Source organism: Sebastes umbrosus, chromosome 24 (genome assembly GCF_015220745.1).
Source record: "Sebastes umbrosus isolate fSebUmb1 chromosome 24, fSebUmb1.pri, whole genome shotgun sequence".
Taxonomy (NCBI): Eukaryota; Metazoa; Chordata; class Actinopteri; order Perciformes; family Sebastidae; genus Sebastes; species Sebastes umbrosus.
This window is the reverse complement of record NC_051292.1, coordinates 6,275,821-6,295,243: the sequence shown is the minus strand read 5'-3', so window position 1 is coordinate 6,295,243 and position 19,423 is coordinate 6,275,821. Positions and strand designations below refer to the sequence as shown.

General features: G+C 38.2%; 1 long non-coding RNA gene across 1 annotated transcript in view; it reads right to left on the bottom strand.

Annotated features, from left to right (window-relative positions):
• Positions 1-257: 257 nt before the first annotated feature.
• The window catches only part of LOC119483433, a 113,789-nt gene continuing 94,623 nt past the window's right edge, over positions 258-19,423 (bottom strand). Inside the window, exons 4-5 of the long non-coding RNA XR_005205682.1 lie at positions 15,287-15,390; positions 258-356 (exon numbers count right to left, since the gene is read on the bottom strand). This is a non-coding gene — a long non-coding RNA (uncharacterized LOC119483433). The remainder of the gene's footprint in view (positions 357-15,286; positions 15,391-19,423) is intronic.

Sequence of the window (19,423 nt, the reverse complement as noted above, 5' to 3'; positions counted from 1 at the left end):
ATCAGAAAACATGTGATTCAACAAGCCAGTCAGATTTGGCTCCCCTTCTTATGTCACATGCAGGCTCATTAGAATATACGGCCCACAGTTTGAGAACTACCTTTGCAAAGGTGAACTACATTTTTCTCGCAAGCTATATATACTATAAAAATTGTGTCCCATGTGTGCACTATATGCATTAATAATTAAGGCTTTACCAAATAGTCTGACGCTTCATTCATAACGTTGACATTTGAATTATAATTATTAATAACTTACCTTAGTCCACCTTCTCTCTCTCTCTCTCTCTCTCTCTCTCTTGCAGCGAGCGATGCGGCGCTCATTCCTCATCTCTGAAATTGTCTCAGTCGTCACTCCTAAGGTGGAAATGGATTGAAAACAGATAGATGTAATCATTTCCAAAAATCACAACATGTTTTATCTAAAGAACTTTCTGCTTCAATCCATATTTGTTGGCATTTAGCCTTTCAAAAACAACACTTTGTTCCATATGCTACGTTATTACTATTACTACACTGGGTGGCAGCGTGAAAATTGTTTTTCTAAAGATTAGGGCTGTCAAAGCTAACGCGATGCTAACGTGATAATAACGCATTAATGCAAATTAGTTTTAACGCCACTAATTTCTTTATCGCATTAACGGAACTTGCGATTTTTAAGTTGTAGAGTACTCGGCTTTAAAGCTAAAGTGAAGATACTGGTGTCATATGAAACTATAAAACCTAAGAAATCAATTGTTACCAACCATGTCATACTAGCTTGTTGAGAAGGAGCCTAACTTGCACTAAATTTTGGCAAGGAATAACTGGCATGGACATTTTCAAAAGGGGTCCCTTGACCTCTGACCTCCAGATATGTGAATGTAAATGGGTTCTATGGGTACCCACGAGTCTCCTCTTTACAGACATGCCCACTTTATGATAATCACATGTAGTTTTAGGCAAGTCATAGTCAAGTCAGCACACTGACACACTGAAAGCTGTTGTTGCCTGTTGGCCTATATTCCCTTTAAAGGAGTAGTGAGGAATGTTAAGTACACCTGTTGCACCTTATGCCGTCAACAATGCTTTAATAACATTCATTTGCATGTTTCTAATGAAGCACACCAACACATAAAACTGAAATCTGTGCCAAATAGGCGCACACACACACACACACACATCCCACAGGAGCTCCCGTCAAGACATGTCGACTGCACTAGGACACACGCGCACGGCAATGCACCAGTGCACAATTTTTCTTGTCAGATGCCAAAGCAATCATGCCACATGCCAAAGAGCCCCAGACATATGATTTCAGAGCTGTTAGGTGTGTGTGCATGAGTGTGTGTGTGTGTGCTTGTAAGAAAGGGAGAGTGAGCTTGCTCTGTCACCGGATAGAGTTCAAACAGTCATATGTAACTATTGTGCTCTTGTCATATGTAACATGTAACATGCATGTACTGTATCTACTGTTCAGTGTACTGGTGCCTGATTTGGTCGAAGTCTAATCATGACACACCCTATCGGATATTTTAGCTCCCACAGAGTTTAGCAACATATCCTCATACGATATCTTACGATATTATTCCTCATTTTTCGTGCCTTTTCCTACGAATGTCCAGCAACATGTGACAAACGTGTCAATTTCCGCTCCAGTCTTTTCAAAATAAACTTCCATTAAGGCAACAAAACTACTTAGTTAGGTTTAGGAAAAGATTGTGGTTTGAAAATAACTACAGAAGTGGCGCTACTTAAGTACGGAAGTTACGTCACAAATAAGTCAACGATTGGGTTAAAATAACTATGGAAGTTGCGCTACTTAAGTACGGAAGTTACGTGACAAATAAATCAACTTTGACTTTTGGTTTCACATGGGGTCGAACACCAGTCTCCTGGGCGGAACAACGAAGCTAGTTTAGGTTAGGTGTACGCAACAAAATGACTTAGTTAGGTTTAGGAAAAGATCGAATTGGTTAGGTTTTGGCAACAAGAAAAAGAACACCGGAAGTAGTATAACTTAAGTACGGAAGTTACATGACAAAAAGTACTGAGTTAGGTTTTGGAAAAGATCGTTGTTTTGGTTAAAATAACTTAAGTTACGTGACAAATAAATCAACTTTGACTTTTGGTTTCACATGGGGTATGAACACCGGTCTCCTGGGCGGAACAACAAACTAGTTTAAGTTAGGTTTAAGCAACAAAACGACTTAGTTAGGTTTAGGAAAAGATCGAATTGGTTAGGTTTTGGCAACAAGAAAAAGAACACCGGAAGTAGCGTAACTTCAGTACAGTAGTTACGTGACAAAAACTACTTAGTTTGGTTTAGGAAAAGATTGAAAGTCTGATGTTTTTTGACCCACACATCCACCCCAACCTCCTCCCTACGCAGCGTTTGTTGCTCCTTATACTTCTTGGTTCACGATTACGTGGATTACATATGAATTGATTTTTCTGGGTTATATATGAATTACAGTGCATTATTTTCCGTAGGTAGAGCTACAAACGGTGTATGAGAACAGGTTTAGAGGGCAGACTTTAAAACAATTTGCAGCAGGTAGGGAACTAAATACAGGAAAACAGTAGAAAATAACTTTAATTGACAGCTCTATAATTTTCATTTGTTTCGTTGATTAAAATGTGTGGATTAAGCAGATCCTAGCAACAAATCGGGGGATTTAAAGATGCTGTCAATCTGTTTATTATGCGAAAACTAGTAAAACAAACTGTTAATGAGACTTTTTCCACAGTTTTAAGAAGGAAAAATCAATGTGTCTGGGTCCAGTACCTATAGAATCCACCGGAGAGGTAAGAAAATGTGTGTTTATGCATGTCTCGTATTCTGTCTTCCACTCCGTGTGGGTGTTCGCCACCCAAACTTCGCATTCATATGCAGCCTATGTTCCCCCTTCGCAAACTTTCCCAAAAAGTTCTGACCCACTTTTATGCCTTCTCTTTTGCATATTGGTAAACACATTTATGAACATGTAACTTCTGTATAATCAGTTTCCAGAGTTCTACCCCCATAAGGTCATCTGCTTCGCCAACTGCCTTATCTCTATCTTTTAGAACAAAGGGGATGAGAGAGACTGATTAGGGCCTTCAGTTGCGTCGGTATAAGCCTTCAAAACTTGTCTTTTGCGTGCATATTTCGGTGTGTGTGTTCTCTCTCGTGGACCTCTGGGCCTCGAGTGTGTGTCAGCCTTGGACCAGAAACATGAAATTTGCATTCTTTAATTAACATCCAAGCATTCACTGGTGGTTGTAATTCCGAACTTGGGCTGCTGCTAGTTTTTGGAATCACAAAGACAAACAACCCTGGAGGGGATTTTCCGGTTTTCACTTTCTCCCCTTTTTACTGTCTGCGAATAAAAAACAAACAAAAAAAAAAAAGCTGTGAGTAACTTGACTTGATTGGGTGACATTTGAGTGAGAGTTAGAAGCAATTGTGTTAAAAACAACAACAAGGCAGCACAGACGGATCGCCTTCGGGATTTTTTATTTTATTTTTTCTGTTGGAAGATAAAAGGGGCTCTTGTGCTAAATGTGATGGAAAAAAGAGTTTTTTCTCCCCGGTGACGTGGGCGAGAATGTAAGGTGGCACGAGGTGTCAGGTTCGGTTAGCGGCGGGGGGGATGCATGGCTATGATATGTTGTTTCCCTTTGTAATGACACAAAACAAGTAAAAAGCTTTGGGGGGGGAGCGGGATTTCCATTTTCATCCGCGCTTTCAAAAACATTGGCTGCATTTTAACTGCTGCTTCAAGTGACAGGTCACCAGTGTAAAAGCATTTTCCTTTCTGTTCTAAAAAAAAATAAATTCCAATTGTCTTTTCTATTTAAATTTGTGTGTAAATGACAGCTGGTAATCTTCTTAAGGAGGGAAAATGGTTTATTTCAAGCTGAAATAAGCACCATTTGTAAGATGCTGTTGGTGCTATTGAACACCTGACCTCAGCTTTACACATTATACTCAGCTCATAAGAGTCTCTGGGAAAAAAAATGTTCCAAATAGCATCTTATTAAAAGGAGAGCCAACATTTAGCAGCCCTGCAGCATCTATTTGCCTCAATATGTTAGGGTTGTAACCAAATACAAACAGAACACATAATGTGCTCTGAATTCGTGCAGTAATATTCATTTTTCTTGTTTATTTGTTTAACACGTTTGCCTCTAATTCATACCGGTTGGAACTCAAACAGACTCCACAAGCGCACTGCTGGAATCTCTGGGTTTTATAGCAGTGAATCCAATCATCCATAAACTAGAGATCATATAAAGGTGCTCCTTATGAATTCAGATGTTAACGGGTATCTAATTAGTAGCTCATTCAGCATGACTTCCCACAATGCTCATTCACAAAAATGTAATCCAATACGGGGCAAAAAACGGCCCATTTTTGCATATAGCTTTGTTATTATTTTTCCCTTTTCATAGGGAAATACTAGACCTATATATATGACACGGTTCAAATATTATTTTATTTTGTATATTTTGAGAGCAGCTAAACTCATACATATGAACAAGGAAGTATAAAGAGTGACAAATGCCGTGTACGGAGGATGTTGGGGTGGATAGGTGGGTCAAAAAACACTGGAATTTTGCCCAGGAGACCGCAGTTTGTATCCTGTTTGAAACCAGAAGTCAATGTTGATTTATTTGTAATGTAACTTCCTGATTTTAGTTCGCGCCACTTCCGTAGTTATTTTAACCCAAACTTTGACTTATTTGTCACGCAACTTCCGTACATAAGGAACGCAACTTCCGTAGTTATTTTAACCCAAACGTTAACTTATTTGTCACGTAACTTCCGTACTTAAGTTACAACACTTCTGTAGTTATTTTAACCTAAACGTTGACTTATTCGTCACGTAACTTCCGTACTTAAGTAACGCAACCTCGGTAGTTATTTTAACCCAATTGTTAACTAATTTGTCACGTAACTTTTGTATTTAAGTTAATACCACTTCCGTAGTTATTTTAACCCAAACATTGACTTATGTGTCATGTAGCCTCCGTACTTGTAAGAAATTGAGGGATAACTTTTCGTAATATACCGTTGCATGAGGATGCAGTGAATACAGATGTTTTTGTGAAATGAACAGATGCAGATGCAAATAATTCTTTCACAATATGCATCCATTTAACGTTTATAATGGCCAATCAAAACACTCCAATTTTGGAGGCCACAATCACATTTCTTTGCTAAAACACTGACAAGCCCTTACCTTTTAACTCATTTTCCTTGATGGTAATAGCCTGAATAGGATACAGTCTCCCTGCACTCTGCTTCTTTATATTTTTCAACATTGTCTAGAACTACCATTAATGGCGTAGCCAGCCTGTCCTACTGAAGCTTATTGTAATTACTTATCTCCTGGGGGGTACAGCCACCAGGCAAAACCAGCTCAATATTGTCCAACACAGTATGTGATCTCATATCTGCTGCTTCTACACTGGCTGACAATTTCTTTTAAACAAATAACTTCCAGTGCAGTACTTGCGAATCATTTGCATTAGTTTTAAGTCTAAATGGTCACATGGGAATCTAAGTGGATAAGTGGATCTTCGGCGCAGTGATGAGAGAGACTATGCAGCTTCTTTCTACCGGTGATGAGTCAGTCATCTTCCAGTCTGATTCATTCTACTGTTATTTGTGTGCCTGTTTTAGAATCAAGTCACAAACACCTTAGACCACGTCCACGTAATTTAAAGTGATTAAAGACTGCGGCAAGAAGGGAATTAGCCTGGTTTTCTTAATTGCTGACAGATTGAAATTCTGACTGACTGTATGTGTTCTCAGCACCTTGACGTACGTGATTCTGGCTTGTGGTAGCTGCGTGGATGAAAATGTTTATCTGTTTACACATACACAGTATTTATTCTGATTTTTAGACATAGGTCATTTTTGAATAATCTGCTGCAGGTAAATTTTTTTTTCATTTCTAGATAGTTGCAATTTGGGACATTCTTCTACCGACACATTTCAATATATTACAATACATATATATGGTATGTTGTTCTTCCTTTTAAAGAAAGCAGAGCATGCTTGGGTCATCACATTAGTCCAATGAGTGAGCTAGGATACAGTGTCACCTTTCTCTCTTATCTAATAAAAAACAAAAAACAAAAATGTGCCACCTTTTATGTGGAGGTCAAGTCAGCGTTGATGGTAAATGTAGTCAATTGAAGCAATACATTCCTAAATAAGTGCTATATTTACCCAGGAAACTGAGTTTTTCTAAGCAGACACTGTGAGGGCCAGATATTCAAATAATAAAAATGTAGGCTTAATTCGCCAATCACTCTTTAATACTTTCACTTCCTAACAAAATTGTTATTTCTATTAGCCTAAATCAGTGTGGACAGACTCCTAAAAAACATGGGAAATGCATAATGATAGACCTCCGCCAAGGAGGCAGCTCACTGAGGAATGATGGTTAGAATCTCGTAAACACTCATCTTCCTTCGTTTGTTCTTCTTAAATAGAAAACACACGTTTAATATTGTGATAGTTACTGAAAATGACACAGAAACAGCAAGGAGGAAACTTTCAGCTCTCTTTAGCGATCTCCCTCCAACCAGCTGACACCTTATTTAGGTTTTTGTAGTGAAATGAGGACGTATCGTATAGATAACCGGTTGCACCCAACTACATCACTGTCACATCAAATGACGGTGCTGGATGAAGGAAGAAAAACAGATTTTGCAGCTGCGAACTCAGCTTTCTTGAATTGAATTTGAATTTATTGCTTCAATCCAATACGCACATTACCATCCACACTGATTGGATATAAAAGGTGGCGGATTTTCCCTTTAAAGTTTTTTTTTAAGTTTAAGTTTTCTTTAAATGTAACTTCTGCAAATTAGTTTGGGGAATTTTATTTTTTCGGTTTTGGTTTCGAAAATTTGAAACTGTGAAGACCTCTAGTAAAAACAATTCTTGAGCATTGATTGAGCAGTTGTATGCCAGTTTTTAAAAATTAAATAGATCTTCAAAGAAACTCACAGTGGCTTGTTTTTACCGGTGGATGTTCAGTGCAAATATATATACAATTTGTTCCTTAATTTGTTCTTCCTAATTGTTCCATACTGACCTGCACGGTTACATAAAAAGGCTTGAAAAGGCTTTAAATGAAAATATGTGTAAGTATGTGGCGAAACATACCGTGAAGATGAAAAGAAGCAAACTAGCCAGAGTGATGCACTGATGTTGTTTGCAGCACAGCACTCGCAGCCCTGAAGCCTGATGTTAAATGAGCAGCTTTCTGCAGGGATCCTACTTCAAAATTGTGCTCCTCTGTGGCTGCTCTATTTCGGACTGATTGACATCACTGATGTGTCCGCTGCCGCTGATTACATGTGATGGTCATGACAAGGAGGGGGGGGATAAGACCTCGCTGGGAATAGATACACATACACGCGAACTGCACTCACACAGAAAGAACTGAAGGAGGATGATGTCGGAGTCATGCAATATGTAATACGTTTCCAGATATGTTGACGGGGCGACATCAGAGACACATCTTAAAGAACACAGTTGCACAACCACGCTATACATCTTCAAACACTTTACAAATCAAAGCTGTGCAGTTTCTTTTGCCACACACACGTACTGTTCCTCAGCTCAACATCCAGTTTATCTGACAGACTGAAAGTAAGAAAGTAAAAACGAGGCAGCGTGAAAAGAAAGTTGAGTAAAAAAAAAAAAGAAGATAAACAGAAAAAAAATGTGTTTGCGAGCGTATGTGTGTATGACAAAGTGGAGTTAGAGGGGGAGATGAAGGAGGGCAGAATCAGCCTCGGCACGGAGCGATGCACTACTAATGACGTAATATGTTCTCGCTGCTGCTGGTGGAGGCGCAGGAAAACTGGCACTAGCTGTAGGCTACAACAAGCAGCCTGTTGTTTTCTTTTTGTTTTTCAATGTCTTCAACTGATTTAAATGTGGTCTCTTCCTCACCATCATCCACCTCTTACATTAATTTCCATTGCTTTTTCGTATTCTGTCTCAATCTCAGTATCCCTTAATTTCATTGTCTTTTGTATAAGCATGTTTTTGTGAGTGTGAGTGTACATTTGTATCACAATATTCCTGTAATATACACTCACAAATCTATTGCATCTGAAGGTTTCCCACAGATTTGGATATTCTCTGAAATTAAAGTTGTAAATTTACGAGAAAAAAGTCAAATCACTATGCTGGCTACTTCTGAATAGGTCTAATTCACGGCAAACGTCTCTTCAAGTCCAGGTGCTTATTATAATATGGTGGTTCTGGACTAAATTCTAGAGTATTTCATTATTGAAAAGTACGACTTGATTATGTCATCCACTATAGGTAAAATACATGGTTAAGTGGCGGTGTCTGTGATGTGATGAGGTTGATCCAACCATGCAAAGTGAAGTGATGTGGTTCCTTGACAAAAAAAAAAGAAGAAAAAATCAGAGTTTTTATTTTTTTCTCGGAAATTTGTGACTTTAATTTTTGAAAATTTAGAGAGATTTTCTTGCAAATATATGACTTTATAATCTCAGAGAATATTCAAGTTTTCTTCTCGTAAATTTGTGAGTTTTATATCACAAATTTACTACTTTAATCTCATATAATATCCACGTTTTTTTGTTTTTTTCTCTCGCAAATTCACAACTGTAATCATGGAAATTAAATTTTTTTTGGAAATATTCCCTACTCCCCCATTTTTTTTCTTACCTACAATAGCCCTAATGTGCTGTCACAGCATGTAGTTTGGAGACATTTAAGATGTGATAAATTCACATGATAAAGGAACATGTTATGTTCATATATTTCACATGTGCACATAACAATTTCCAATATCATTTCATATGTAGAGCGCATGTGAAATGTGAAAATTCACATGTGCTCTTTTTTAATACAGGTATATCTGGTTTTATCGGGTCATATTTCACATATGATATTTAATATATGGAATGTGAAAACATACGTTTCATCTGTGTTTTTGTTTTTTGTTAGAGGTCATGCACAGTACCTAAAGTATTGTGTGTGTTTGTATTGCATGTACACTGTATGAAGTGTGTGTACAAATATTAATGGAAGCATTGACTTTTTTTTTTAATATTCCGCATTCACTTCAGACCCAAATTAGAATATAAATGTAATTAGAATATATATTTAAATTTTTAATTAAACTTACTCTTTTTCTCCCAGCCTCTTATTATGAGCAATCCAGTCTTTAATATTTCCATAATTTAATCATTTAAAACAATTTATAAGAGCCTGTATTTATATTCTGTGTCCCTTTCATCTCATTTTAATTAAATAGGATATTTTACTTAATTTCTGTTCTCATGCATAGTTCTTTAAGTCTTTTTAAATAATGATGCATATTCTCATCACCACTTCTCTAAATTTCTAAAATCAACACTCAAAACTTAATAAAATTAAATAATAATATGAACTTTTTAAAATGTCTTTTTATAGAATTTGCACATGCTTTGTCTTTAAAACAATTTTAACACGTGTAAAAAGCAGCGATTATTTTACCATAATTTCTACCAGCACTAAAAATATGACAAGTCATTCATTCGTCTATGATCCTGTTCTTCAGATTATTATATTTTTTATTGGGAATGTGTCTGTGTCACCGTTTCAGAAGGAATCAATAATTAGAGACATGTGACATCGGCAAAGTTATATCAGTAATTTCCAGTTGTCACTTGTCAAATGTGACTCGTCACTTTTTTTTTCTCCTCCAGTCAGACTGTGACATAAATAGAAAAAAAAAAGATGTTTCCTGTTATCTCTGTCTCACACCAGTGAGGAATCTGATTGGCTATTTGGTGCTGCGTAAGATTGGTGACATTGCCATTCATGTCTCTGGGGATTACGGGTCTCTCCAAAGAGAGAGAGAGAGAAAAAGAGAAGGTATGGTTTGACATCTTCACCATTATTCACTTAGTGCACGGCTTATTACCGGTTGTATAGAGAGCTGAGTGAGATGACAGAGAGAAGAAGAGAACAAATACTCTGACAAACAGCATACTGCGGTGGCAGTAATAGCATGCAGTAAACTATTTGTTGTTAAATATTATATTTTGCTTCTTGAATTGATTGCCTCTGCAGACAGTAAATATGCTTCTTTTCGTACTTACAATAGAAAGGAATAATCATTTACTTTGAAAAAATCTTTTTTTATAGGATCACTGCATAGTTTATAATGGTTTATTTAGCCTAATACAACCAATATAATTCAAGACTATTTATCGGAGCAGGCTGTTCTCATACACCGTTTGTAGCTATATACTTATGAAAAGTAATGCACTGTTATTCATATAAATCCCACAAAATCAATTCATGGGTGGATGGGTGGGTCAGAAAACACCAGACTTCCACTAAGGAGACCGCTGTTTGCACTTCGTGTGAAACCAGAAGTCAACGTTAATTTATTTGTCACGTAACTTTCGTACTTAAGTTGCGCCACTTCCGGAGTTATTTTAACCCAAATCACAATCTTTTCCTAAACCTAAAAAAGTATTTATTTTTCACGTAACTTCTGTACTTAAGTTAAACTACTTCCGGTGTTACATTAACACAAGCCACACTATTTTCCTAAACCTAACTAAGTAGTTTTGTTGCTTAAACCTAACTTAGCAATCTTTGTCATGTAACTTCCGTACTTAAGTTCCACCACTTCTGGTGTTATTTTAACCCAAACCACGATCTTTTCCTAAACCTAACAAAGTAGTTTTTGTCACGTAACTTCCGTACTTAAGTTACGCCACTTCTGGAGTTATATTAATCTAAATCAGGATAATTTCCTAAACCTAACTAATAAGTTTTGTTGCCTAAACCTATAAAAGTCTTTTTTTTTCACGTAACTTCTGTATTTAAGTTACGCTACTTCCGGTGTTATATTAACATAACCCACAATCTTTTCCTAAACGTAACTTACTAGATTTGTTGCCTAAACCTATCCAAGTCTTTCTTTTTTCCGAAAACTAACTAAGTTGTTTTATTCTGAAAAGTCTGACGCATGCGTCACGTATTGCTAGGTGTTAGTAGGAAAACGCACGAAAAATGAGGAATAACATATTCGTAAAAAATCATATTGTATGAGGATACATTGACTGTATTTGTGTTATAATATAGCTTTTCCTGCATATAGAATAATGTAATTAAAGTAAAAACTTGTAATCATCCATGCACTAAAATACCACATGATGAGGGACACTTAGCTACTGGATCACTGAGCTTATTTCGTCGAGGAATCAGTATTCATGGCAGGAAAGACAAAAAATAAGCATGAAAATGTGAGGCGCAGGGGAGGGAGGAAACGGACAGGGAGAGCAGAGGATTTGCTGCAAGTTTTGACTGGAAATCTGGAGATAAAGCTTTTCGATCTTGGGATTTGGCCCTTCAGAGCCCTTGAGTTCGCCGCCGTGTAGGGGCCAGATTAGAAAGAGGGCCTGACTCAGAAGGCCGGCGTGCTCAAACGTGTCTGTTGTTTGACTCGGCTCACCACTGTTGATCTCTGAAATCCAAGGCAAACTTTCAGATCTGACGCCTTCGTCATAAGCAAATGGTTTTGGGCTGATTAGCTGGTTCACACAAAGGCCACATACTGTAGGTTCATGCATAATAATAAATGTTATGTAACAAACACGGCAGCTGTACGACCATCTGTGATAATAAATGGACTTTGTGCTCAACCAAATAGAGCAATATTTACAGAGAGAATATTGGACATTATGGATATGAAGTTGGATTTTCAACTGCGAATGAAAAGACAGCTTGGTATTCCTTTGAGGACACAGGAAGGGTAAAACTGTACTTGTTGTGACAGACTTGTCTGTCGCCGCCTTTTACACAATTACTGCTCCATTTTCCAGCCGTTGCTAGGATACCCAAATCCAATAGTTTTTCGAGGTCAACTCCCGCGTGTCTCATCCAGAAACAAACGGGACGCTAGTAAATCAAAAATCTATCCCTAAATCCTCTATGACATCGTATCCCTGACTATCCGTTAATCCCCGGTTGTCACAGTCGAGGTAGATCAAAGTAAATAGGAGGCAATCGCCGTGATGAAGTTTTGCCAGGAGCAGGCGTGTGAACAGAGAGGGGTCCACCGGTGCTCCTGTTATCTGCCTGACTGCCCTTCAGCAGGGAGAGAATCCCCTTAATCACGATTATCATGTTGGAAAACTGACTTTTAAAAAAAACATCCTTAACATTCAACTAACTTAAGGGCTTTTTCATACACAAAAACTAGTCCTAGAAGCTGTTTTTGAAACTTAAAAAACGAATTGCTTTGTGGGTAATGTATGTGCCAAGGAAGAAGAATGTGGGGAATAAAAAAATAGGTTCTGCTGCTTCCATTTGTTCCTTTTTTAGGGTTTGAGATTAACCAGATGCTGCACTGCACGACTGAACTTTTGCCCTGTTTCTATCTATTCCTGCTGCACGCTTTCAAAGCGCCGCAATGGACGAGGAATGGCGGATTTGTCAAGTTGTTTATGAGGCGTTATCCTTAGGGATGCGATCCGGAGATTGGCATTAATACTTTCTAGACGCTGTTGGCAGCCGGTGGGCAACACAGTCCTGCTTGGCAAAATAACAGAGCAAACAGCTAACGGAGGTTCCATTGGTATACATTATGATGAATTTACATAAAACTACAATCATTTATTTCCTAATCATTTGAATTGTGTGTTTTTATGGGAAAAATATAGACTGTATCTTTTGTAGTGTGTGCACAAAAAGACTGTGAGAGAACAAAAAACGTATTTAAATAAAAAATTACATATTTTAATTCTGTTAATGTCACAGTTGAGGGTGTTAAGTTGAATTAAATTGCAGTTTACATCTGGGCCACCAGATATTTACTAAATTTAAAAATGTTAGTGTCTGTCCCTGCTTTTTTTTTTAGGGATGCACCGATATTGGATCTGATATCGGGCCGATACTGACTCAAATAGCTGGATTTGGTATCGGTGACACTCGGGCCGATCTTTTCAATTCATTTCGAAGTTTATATACCATATACATTATAGAAAGGAATTTTAATTCCTGTTTAAATTTTGACTAATCTGTTGCTGCATAAAAAGGCTTACAGTTGAATTGTAATTCCTGTTTATTTTTACCAAGTTGCTGGTGTTTGATATATTATTTTAATAATTTAACAATTCAAAAAGTGAATTTATATAAATGTATTTATTTGTTATGTTAATGTTTAAGTCAAGCCTGATGTTGCCTTACACATAAAAGAATGATCCCAGTCACTATCGGTACTCGGTACCGGCCGATACCCAAAGCCCAGGTGTCGCTATCGGTATCAGGACTGAAAAAGTCGGGTCGGTGCATCCCTACTTTTTTTTAAAACTGTCCATTGTGAGTTTGACAATGTTATAAGAGTTCAATGCTAAATTAATGGAGGACTTTAAAAATGTCAAATTGGCACCTCAGTCCCTCATACTGAATATAATATGCACCTACAGCACGGGGTGATTGGCCATTGTGAACGCTACTTTATGTACCGTGGCTCTGTAAATCCTCTGATGGGTACAGGTGTTATAATATGATATGAGCTGTCTTATACTTGCAGGAACAGTCAGGCCACTCACTTGTAAACACATGGCTCAGGGCTGATTGCAAGAAAGTGCACAACTAATGCTGCACATGCATGCAGAGAATGGCAAATTGGATAAACTTTAACCAGTCAGGACATACTGTATCACCTCATCATTGGAAATAGTGATGAGTTTATTTTATTTGTATTAATTTATTCCAGCAGTACAGGCTGCTTATTTTACATTCTTTCACTAAAGGCATACAATTTACAAAAGGAGATTTTTTCGTTCATGTTTTTATAAAAGCCGAGTAAAATCTCAGCGAGGCACGAGAAAAAATCTCCTTCAGAGGATTATAAAGACGGGATAATAAAACCTGGCGATTGCTATGACTCATTTGCATATGTTATTTATTGTCAGTGGTTATGGCGCTGCAAATCATCACGCTGTTTGCATAAAAATGACAAAACAAGGACACCCTTAAGAGGGACCTGCGCTTCATTCTTTGTCCTCAGGACGAGAAGAATCGTCTTTCTAAAGGACACCGTGACTCTGACCCTCGCCGTACTTGTCTGTAACTCTGGTCATGGGTGATTTTAGTAATCGAGTATCTAATTGCAGGTTTCTGTGGGGAAACACCCATCAGCTAAATGGCTAAAATGTAAATGATTGTAGGTTAGTGCTGCACTTTAAAATGTGCCATTAGTGGCTTTGAGACCGGCTGCATGTCAAAGCCGTGATGATCATTGAGACTGAATGAATGGACCAAGATTTAAAAGATGCACGATTCAAAATGAATCAAATATTTGACATGATTGTATCAGAAATGTTATTCATGGTTTTAAAATATGTTTGCGTAACTATTTTCACCTCTGTATATGTTTCAGTAATTGTCATTATTACATCCTGTTTACATTCCGTTTTCCTATCTGAAATACTGTCTTCAACAAAACTACAAATTGACATTACTATTTTATCTTTACTTATGTTCATATTTAAACCTGCAGTAGGCAGAATATGTTTTGGCATCATTGTGCAAAAATTCCATAATAACCTTTCAGCGTATTGTAATTCAAGTGTTCTGAGAGAAAACTAGACATCTGCACCTCCTCATGGCTCTGTTTTCAGGCTTGACGCGTGACGGGAGACTTTGACCAACCACAGGTCATTTCAGAGAGAGAGAGAGCGTTCCTATTGGCTGTTCGTTAAAAGGAGGCACCTGTCAATCACTCACCGATCAAACGGTCAAACTAGGCAGCGCAGATCAAATATTAACTGATATTCTGCTACTGTAATGCTTATTTCTCGCCTTAAATTATCATTTTGCTTTTAGTTCTACTTGTGTAATTTCCCCTAATTTATATACATATTTTATGAGCATTGTTGAAATGTCAAATAATGAACCTTGAACCTTATTGCTGCCCATTTTAAACTAAAATCTTCACTGTACAAAGTGGTTTAAACACATAAAATGATTCTTTTCTTTGACCACATTTCAGCAGTGGGGATGCCTCTTTTTACAATAGGCATGTTGGATTTGAATGTATCGTCATGTCTCTGATGTGATCCGTCTCAAAACCAATTTGCCTCGCACTGGCCAGCACGCAAGTGCAAACAGAGATTTCCACGGCCAGTGCAAATGAAAGAAGTAATCGCCTTCAAAACTCATAAAAAAGACGTTTTTCCCACCGGGACACTCTGAGGAGACGGACCTGTGCAAGCACGGCCTTTATTCATACGGCGCGCACGTGTGTACTGACCTCGGCCGTGTCCATGGGATCCAACCGCCTTGGGAAATCTGCTCCAAATTGGACCATAAGCAGACCTGAGTGCGCTAAATGTGTAGTTGATCAGGAGTACACACCTGTAGCCGGAACACAGGACAGTGGAATAGATTACCAAGCGTGAGCGATATTGACATGCAGGATTATTCTCAGGTCCCCTGTGATGTGGGAAATGAGAGTGATTGAACATGTACATCCTCCCCCCCATGCTTCCCTTGTTAATGTGATGCTGTGTGGAATTCAACCCCCAAGAGACTAGTGTCCCGTTAAGGAAGACGGAATACACAATAGCACACAAACACCCATGGCAAATAGAAACCATTTACACTTGTCAAGTCAAGTATCTGGATAAGATGTGAATCAATATATGTAGTCTACAAATCTGATTGCATCCTTCTTCATTTCCCTGTACTAGATGTAAATGTATTATTTGATTCATTCAGGGGTCAACCCCCGACGCAGAGCGGAGGCGTCTCTCATCGCTCTGAAGGGGATTCTTTCACAACAGTGACCCGCTAGCTATATATTATCCCGCTTATTATACAGATACTTACTGAAGAAATCAATAATTTGACACAAAAACGGTCCGCCAGACTTCGACATCAGAACTACGCCCATAGCAACGGTCTGCTATACAGAAATTACAGACCGCAGAACGCCGTGATTGACCAATCAGAATCGAGTTGTGTAATAAATAAGATTGCCATTATCCAACCGTGGATTCTGGCACGCAGCTCTTAGATCTGCCGTTTTGCTCTGACAAATAGTTCTCGTCTGCGTTCAACATGAGCGTCTGGGCGAAAGTGAAACATAAAAGGAGATGGTTGAGTTTTGACCTGGGAGTGAACCGGTCCAAAAGTCCAGACCTGGCAGCCGCTGTTGGGCTACGGAGAAAATCCACTATCTCCGTCACATATCAACGGTCAGCGATACACACCGCCTTCTTCCTCTCCATTAAGCTCCCTCTACGCTGTCTTTTACTCGATCTCTGTCACTTTCTTCCCCTCTTTCTCCTCTCCTCTTGTCCATTAAAGTCATTCTTTGTGTCACTCTTCCCCTTCCTCTGTCTCTCTTGTTTCCGGGAGACTGCCATTTGCCGCAATTGAAGCCTCTTTGCTCACAAGGTGAAAAAGAAAACAAAATGTTCCTGATTCTCGGAACAAAATCGCTCATTCACACCCATTATCCTTTACCCCCCCTTCTCCCGGTCTTCACTTAGCATCTCACTTTCACCTGAACCCCAAATGCCAAATTTTAAGCACAACTGTGTGTGATTATGAGAAGAAATCTCCCTCTGGCTGCTTTATTTTTACACATCATTATCAGCAGAGTTCATGTGGGGCCAAAGAGGATTTCACTTCTTGTATCTCCTCTGACGACTCATGATGCTGAGGCGCTGCTATCAGGCCGTGCTGGTTAATTGTATTTGACAATTGCAAATAGTACAGCCATGTTCTAATAATTATGGCTGGCAAATTAGAAGATGGAAGGGATACAGGACAAAAAAAAGAGGAGTCCCTTTTTTTTTTAAATTTGTCAGTCCAATTGAAGGTTGACCTGAGGGACACGTAATTATAATTAGCTAATTTTTTAATGATGTGTAAGTCCTGCCTCTCATATTGCACACGCACGGACAGGTTCAAACATTTGCATATGCAAAATATCACTAAAAAGTACACACACACACACGCTTGAAGCCTGACAATAAGTTTGGCTGCAGCTCAACAATCCATTATGCGTGGACTGACCCCGGAGGCTGGAGCGCCCTTTCTTTCTCTTTGGTGGTGACGGTTCCCCACAGCCCGAGCTCAAACTATGAAGCGGCAAGACTTCACAAGTGGGGGTTAAGAGGGGGGGGGAGAAAGTAACTTCAAAGGTCGGAAGATGATTTCCCTCAGATCTCCGCTCAGTGTGGTATCGCCATGACGCACGCAAGGCAATTGTCTGCGCCATTAGACCTCACAGACTCCGACCCTTGTGCCTTGAATGCAGATATGAAATACAATATGATGAAGAAGGCATATTGAATTGCAAAGGTTTACAGATGCCTGGTCAAATTATTTGTTGAACCTTTATGAAATAAGATATTAATATAAAATAATTTAATGCAAATAATTACACTTTTATTTATTTTATTTATTTTATTTATTTTATTTATTTTATTTATTTTATTTATTTTATTTATTTTATCAATTAACAAAAATATTTAAAAAAAAATTTGCAAAAATATGAAATTATTCTAGCTATTTTGTATGTATTATATTATTCTAGATATTTTGAGAATTTTTTATCCACTGATGGGTTAAGAAGAAATGTTCCTGTAAAGCGTAGGGGTGTAAGAAAATATCGGAAATATTGAGTATCGCGATATTATGTTTTGTGATATTGTATTGATTCTCAAAAACACTATCAATTTTTAATTAATAGTTTAATAGTAATTAATAGTTGAAGAACATGCTTATACCAAGATTTATATAATTATGGATAAACATTATTAAGCATCTAGAAAAACAACTATGTTTGATTTGATATAGCTTTTGTATTAGACTCACACATTATGTTAAGTTAAGCTCGTTTGACCACAACCTGCGGAGCCGTGGCTTTAAACCAAGCATGCACAGTTACGACCTTTAATGATTCCATTAGCTTCGCCTAATGTTGTGTATATACAGCGTAAAAGTAATGATCTATCACACTATTATGGTCCTGTTTTGAAATAAAGCAGATATGCCTGTGATAAAGCCAACCATGCCAATCATTCGGAGATGAGTCCAACGGAGCTTGCAGGCCACTGAGGCTGCTTCCCACGCAGCCTAAATATTGTGAATCTCTGGTTCAGTCCGAGGTTTCACCCATTACAGACGACTGCGACGGACACATATGGTAAAATAGACGGTAAATTGGATGCTGATGGAGCTTCTTGCTCTGATGAGGGCATTTGTTCCTTGCTCTGTCCCCTAAACAATACTTTATCTCGACCGTAGTGTACCAAAATAAAACTGTTTTACTATTGGACAGAAAGCGTTATGATGTTGCGATAACGTGCGGTCAAGCCAGCCGCCACTCGCATCTCCGTGGTCAAATCGGCCGACGCTACAACTGTAGGGAACCATATACTGACATTTATGTTAAATGCATTCAAACGGCCCCGATGGAGCTGACCATGGATGTATAAAGAGAACGGAGCTAGCGGAAGAGCTAGAGACGGACTTGGCAAAGTTAGGGGAAGTATACGCATGTAACTACGTCCGTTTTTCAAAATAAGGTGTTAACAAAGGGAACTGTATACAAAATACATAAATGGAAATAAAATTGATTGGATTATATTCACCAGAAGTATAAAACATTACATGCCCCTTATAAAGTAAATAGAAAATACCACTAATTTGTTATGGAAATGTCTTTATTCTTTGATTTTTGGGTTGCTGGAAAGAAATTCATAAACAATGCCTAACAATAACTAATATATATTTGACCTCAGGACATCTCTGACAACATACATGCTGAAAATATATTTTTTTTTACTGTATTAAGTTTGATATTTTGCAAAGTCCCCGGAAGTGTATGTTTCAGCTTTTTCCCACGGTCTAGTGTTAAAGAAAGTTAACAAAAGTCGCAATAAATCGCAATACTTGTAGAATCGCAATACTTAAAAATTGCAATACATATCAAATCGGCACCCAAGTATCGTGATAGTATTGAATCAGGAGATATTTGTAGGTGTATTGTCCTGGCCCTACTACATGTGTGTGTTTTCTCATGCAAAGCTAAGCATATTAAAGGCTTTGAATCAAAGCAAACCTGTCATGTTATGTGTCTCTCCTCTACATTGTCTTGTAATAAACACCCTAAGCAGCCTTTCTACTGCCATATCTAGCCTTTTCCAGTAAGGTAGCCTTGGATTAGGTCTATTTTGGGGTCATGTTGTTCCAGTCAGTGTGTATTTTTTTCCCCCACCTTCGGGATATTTGAACCTTGGCACCGTGTTCTGCTGAAAGTGGCTGATTGTTCCTTGCACAGGGTCATGGAGGGAAATCACACAAGAAGCGGAATTACATTATAGCTTATTTGGAGGCCACAAGGTTTCACGGGAGCCATCCATCAAATGTTTGA